This window comes from Manis pentadactyla, chromosome 6, assembly GCF_030020395.1.
Source record: "Manis pentadactyla isolate mManPen7 chromosome 6, mManPen7.hap1, whole genome shotgun sequence".
Classification (NCBI taxonomy): domain Eukaryota; kingdom Metazoa; phylum Chordata; class Mammalia; order Pholidota; family Manidae; genus Manis; species Manis pentadactyla.
The window spans coordinates 17,934,352-17,940,558 of record NC_080024.1 but is presented as its reverse complement, the minus strand read 5'-3'; positions in this window follow the sequence as shown (position 1 = coordinate 17,940,558).

Sequence of the window (6,207 nt, the reverse complement as noted above, 5' to 3'; positions counted from 1 at the left end):
GATCCCCCAACAAGCAGTGTATGAATACCCATCTTCCCATATTCTTAAAAATCCTCAAATTTTATTACCTTTTTTAAATCTTTTCTAGTTTGAGCGATAAAAATCATACCTCATTGTTGACTTGCATTTTCTTGTTCTATGAGGTTTAACATTTTTTCACACATATAAGCCATTAGGAGTCCGCTGTGTTTTCTCATTTATTAAGGTCCTTATATATTAAGTAGATTCACTCTTTGACAAATTTGAGGCAAATATTTTCTACAATTTTTTTTGTTTTTTCTTTTGTTTGTGTGGTGTGTTTTTTTTTAACACGTTGAAGGTTTAAATTTTTTTAAGTAGCCAAAAAAAAGTAATTCTTCCCCTTGTTAGGTCTGCAGTTGCTTTTTTTCTGAGTTTAAGAGTAGTATATGCCTATTAAATAAAATCAGAAAAACACTTTTTGTTGTTGTTGTTATTATTAATCTACAATTACATGAAGAACATTATGTTTACTAGGCTCCCCCCTTCACCAAGTCCCCCCAACAAACCCCATTACAGTCACTGTCCATCAGCGTAGTAGAATCACTACTTGTCTTCTAGGTGTTGCACAGCCCTCCCCGTGCCCCCCAACACATTATATATGCTAATCATAATGTCTCCTTTCTTTTTCCCCTGCCCTTATCCCTCCCTTCCCACCCATCCTCCCCAGTCCCTTTCCCTTTGGTAACTGTTGGTCTATTCTTGGGTTCTGTGATTCTGCTGCTGTTTTGTTCCTTCAGTTTTCCTTTGTTCTTATACTCCACATATTAGTGAAATCATTTGGTACTTGTCTTTCTCTACCTGGCTTAAGAAAAACACTTTTATTCCTTTTTAACCCTAGAATGTCTTCTACTATCCAGAGACTTGACATGTGTTTAATTTTATTCTAATTTTGTATGATTTTATTTTATGTCCCTAACACTTTAATTCACCTGGAATTTATTTTAGTGTACTCTGCAAGGAATGGGTCTAAACTGCACATCAGTTACCCAAGCACCATGTCCTTCTAGCACCATTAATAGCTATTCTTTCTGCTTCCCACTGTCTCCATCAGCTATTGTTGCAATAATATTATATGACAAGCAAATCCAAAACTGAGATGCATACAACAATAAGCATGTATTTCTCTCTTGTCCATCTGTGGGCAGGCTGAGTTTCAGCTGATCTAGGCTGGGCTGGGCTGGGCTGGGCTGGGCTGGACTGCCTTCCAAGCTGTGAGTAGGTCTGGTCTGCTCCATGTGTCTTTCATCCTCCTTAGACCAGCAACTGCTTGAGGGATATTCTTGTGGCAAAAGGCATGGACACACAGACCAAGTTCAACCACAGCAGCACATTTAAGACGTCTTCTTGTATCATGTCTGCTAATACTTAACTGGCCAAAACAAATCAAAAGACCAAGCCCAACATCAATGACCTGGGAAAATATATTTCACCTCTTGAAATGCTGAGCAGCCACATGACAAAGGGTGTGTTTACAGGGGGAGAAGAAGAATTGAGAATTTAAATGCAATCTACCACACCCAGGGAGACAGCCTTTCAGGAAACTTTTGGTTGAGTTGAGATAAAGGCAGAACAGAATCTAGAAAGGGACCCAATGTCAAGGGAAGATTTGAAGGCAGGGAGATAATCGAGTTTGTTCACAAGGTGAAGGGAAGTGGTAGTCAGGAGAAACACTTTAAGATATGAGCAAGCAGGGCTACTAGCACTCCCTCTAAAAATTCATATGTAAGTAGCAAAATTTGTAAAGGGGTGGGTGGGCCCAGAAATTATTTCCTCTAAGAAGGATATTGACTGAAAGCAAAGGAATTGGCCTGAGGTTTCCAATAACTACCGTGGATAATGAGAGATCTCAGCCAAGTAAAAGCACCATCAAGCATTGGTGTGCAGGGTCCCAGGAAGACCTGCGTGTAGAGACCCTGATTCACATGGGAGAGCCATCTCCTCCCAGCCTATCCACGAGTTTGGTAGGCTAAGGTTGGGGGGACAAGGGGGTGAGGAAGCTGACAGCTGGTGAGCCATTCAAGAGCGGAACCCAAGTTCTCACTGGGAGGGAAGAAATGTGGGCAGGAGGCCTGGAAGGGAACAAATGGTTTGAGCAGTTGGAGATGGAGGGGTGCATGCAGTGGGGATGAGGGATTCAGAGAAAAGGAAACTAGAATTCAGGCTTCAGAGGTAGGGAAGTTCTAGGGGAGTCCAGCGTGTAACCATGGGAGCAGGCTGTCGATGGCATTGAAAGCCTTGGAATTGAAGTCAGGAACTGAAGCCAAGGTGGAGTTCAGAATCATGTATGCAAAATGCAGATTTCTGCGCCCCAGCGAAGACCTACTGAGTCTGAATCTCTTGGCGGTGGGTGCCCAGCATTCTATATTTTAACAAGCTCCCAGAGTGGTTCTTAGTTTCCCTCAAATTGGAGAACTGCTGAAAGAAGATGTTGGCTGAGCTGTGCTTGTCAGAATTACCTGGTAATAGGAATCAGGCAGCAAGACTAAAAACTCTGACTTCTCAGAGTCTGACCTACGTCAGTAGTTGGACTGATGAGGAGTGGAGAATTTTTAAATGAGGCCGTAGGAGCAATGATCTTGATCCGGAATGGCACATGCCAAGTGTAGGAGGCTGAAGTTTCCCCACCTGAAGGCAGGACAGCAAGAGGGAGGGAGGAAATCGAAGATAAGTCATATTGACTCAGGACAGGGCAGGGTACGAGAAGGCAGAGGATATCGGGGATTTGTTTCCAAACAAACCAGGGTTCCAGGGTGTACAGCACAGTGTCCTGGAGGGAAGTCCACAATGTGCTGGTGAGCTCCGGGTGGAGCAGGCAGATGAGGGGGCGCATTGATTGATGTGAGTAAGGCTGGGCTCAGCGGTGGCCAGATTATTAGCCATGACTTCAGAATTTGGCTAACTTCCTAAACTGAACTAACTTCTCCACGCTGGTCCAGCAAGATGTCTCTTTCCTCTAACCCTCAAACAGCTCCAACCATCTCACCTCCTTCATGATTCTGCCGTCGCCATCATCATGATCATCAATACTGTGATTTCCTGAATGCCAGCTAAGCACCAGGCATCAAGTTTGAGCTACAGTGTAAAAATGAAAGCAGGCTCTCGGTCCTAAGGGAAGCTCCCAGGCCCTTTGGGAAGGCAGGATTCAGACATCAGGGATGGACAGACTGAGATGGCAGTTGGATAAAGGGCAGATTCGAAAACCCCCACTGCCAGGGACCTGGATGGAGGCAGGCTCTTTGTGATTTAAGCTCTACAACATCACATCATAGGCTAGAACTGCCCGACTGCAGTCACCTGACCCAGGTTATTAGCAGTTCTCCCTTAGGAGAGAGGCAGAGACAAACCTTAGCCCTGGTAGTTGCCCCCCAAGCTGCTAAGAGAAGGAAGTCATGGGCAAAAGTGTGTGTGTGGGTTCCTCAGACCTGGCTCTCCTGCAGCCTTCCCTGACGTTATGAAGCACTTTGGAATCCTGAGTTGTGAACATGTTGTGATTTCTGCACAGCTCTCCTGTAGGGACCCAACTCACCGGTCAGGACAAGAGGGCTCCAGTCTTCTGACAGTCACAGTGCTCAGCAGCAATAGTCAAATTATCATTCATTCATTCATTCTTTGTTTATGTCATTCATTCATTCATTCAACAAATACTTAACTAGGCACCTGTTCTGAGCCAAGCATTGTGCACATCACCAGGAATACAGTGGTGCAAAGACAGGCCCCCCACTGATTTCCTGAGGCTTATGCTCCAGCAGGGTGACAGGCAAGAATCACAAAATAACATCACACTGTGAGAAGTGCTATGAAGGACGTAAAAAGAGTAATATAATAGAGAGTGACAGGGTGGTCAGTGAAGGCCTCTCAGAGGGGGTAACATTTTCTTTAATTTGATATATAACTTATATGTAAGTGCACTGATTTTTAGCATACAACCTGGTGAGATTTTTTTATTATTGAAGTATCATCGATATACAATCTTATATTGATTTCAAGTATACAACACAGTGGTTCAACAGTTACCCATATTATTAAATCTTCACCCTCACTATTGTGGTTACTGTCTGTCACCATAGGAAGATGTTACAGAAACTGGCTATATTCTCCATGCTGCATTACCATCCCCAGGACCAACTTATATTATGATTGAGAATTTTGGTGCCCCTTTACCCCCCTCCCCCTCCCCCCACCCACTCCAACCTCCCCCCCCATGGTGACCACCAGTCCCTTTCAGTGTCTCTGAGTCTACTGCTGTTGTTCATTTTGTTTTGTTTTGTTTTTAGATTCCACACATAAGTGAAATCATATGGTATTTGTCTTTCTCTGCCTGACTTATTTCACTGAGCCTAATACTCTGTAGGTGCGCCCATGTTGCCCCAACCTGGTGAGTTTTCACACTTGCTTACACCAAGTTTCTCACCCTCTGAACTACTGACAAGTGGGACTGGACAATTCTTTGCTGTGGGGCTGCCCTGGGTACTGTAGGCTGTTCAGCAGCATCCCTGGCCTCTCCCCACTAGACGCCAGCAGCACCCCCTCTCACCCCCACTGTCACCCAAGTGGTGATCATTAAAAATGTCTTCAAACTTTGCCAAATATCTCCTGGGAGGCAAAAATCACCCATGAGAGCCACCACTATAAGCCACGGAAGCACGATTCACCTCAAGATACAGGTTATTTCCAGCATGGAGGGGTTGGCATTTGAGCTGAGACCCAGTAGATGCCACCTGTTCAAAGAACTGGGGAAGAGTATTCCAAGAGAAGGTAGCATGAGCAAAGGCCCCGAGGTGGGAATGAACCCGGCATGTTTGAGAAACAATGTGCTGGTCCATGGTGACAAGGGGAAGAATGGCATGTGAGGAGGTAGAAGAAATAGGCTTGGCCCCATCAAGAAGGGGCTTGGAGTTGGACATTTCAAAGAATATTTGTGAGTAATAAGTATGGAGATTCAAAGATGAATAAATTAAGTCGTAGTCCTTACTCTTCAGAAGATAGTAAAATCTTCAAGACTCTGGACACTGAAATAGACATGTAAACAAAAAAACATAACAAGGGGTATTGCATTGAATGAAGGAGTATGTACAAGACCTAGATAGCTGGCACAAGGGGGTTCATGCTTAAGCCCATGCTGGGATGGGAAAAGCTTTCTTGAAAAGAGCACCCTTGATCTGAGTCTTTGGGGAACAAAGGCTGAATGGCCCTCCAGGCAACAGGCACAGCATGTGCAAAGTCACAATGGTATGAAACAATATGATGGGTTCAGAGAAATACTACCAGTCAGGTATTATAAGGCATAAGGAGCAGGAGGCAGTAAAGAAGGAGGCATCTGTATCAGTCTGACTGGGAAAGAAGATTCTCATGTGAGAGGAGGTGAAACTAAAGCAGACTTGGAGACGTTGGAAGTCTTCCACAACAGTCCAAGGGAGGGACAGATGGCTTCCTGAGCCTGCATGAGTCCCCTAAAACACCCCTACTCCCCACTCCTTATCCCCAGCCTTGTCCTGGCTCCATGTATTTCATAAAATGCATCTTAGATAATTATCTATAATCTTATTCATGTGTGTTTGGCTTGAGAGTAAGGATTCAGTCATCTGTGTTCACTGCAGACTCATGCCTGAGCTTGCATTTCTTGTTTCACATGTGGGACTGTGTTTTAATTCCTCAATATAATGCCTGGCACAGTCTTACCTGCAGAAAGGTGTATTGACAATGACATTTGATGAGGTTTCATAATTCTTCACTTTGCATGGATAGACACAGACTTAGGACACACAAACTCTCTTGGCCTGGAAGGGCCTTCTGCACATTCACTTGTCAGCCTTCTGGCCACTCTGCTTTTGCATCATACACAAGCGGGAAGCTCACAGCAGGAGTTTAATTCCATTCTGTCTGATTCTTGTTTATTGCAAGCCCTTTTCGTGTCAGGCACTGAGAAGAAGCTGAATTGCAGGCAAGGAGACAGGGAGGAAGCAGGTCATACACTCTGGTGTTCAAGATGTATCCACGTAAGAGAAACTCCATATCTGGGGTTTCTGAATGAAACCCAGGGTTAGGTATTGAGATTACAATTCAGTATGGGAATCATTTAACCCATCTCTTGGCTGTTTTGCAGGGTTAGGAAGAGGATGAGGCTTCCAATTCATTGTGCGTAATCATCCTATTCTTCCATACTCTCTATCTACACTGGGGACTCAG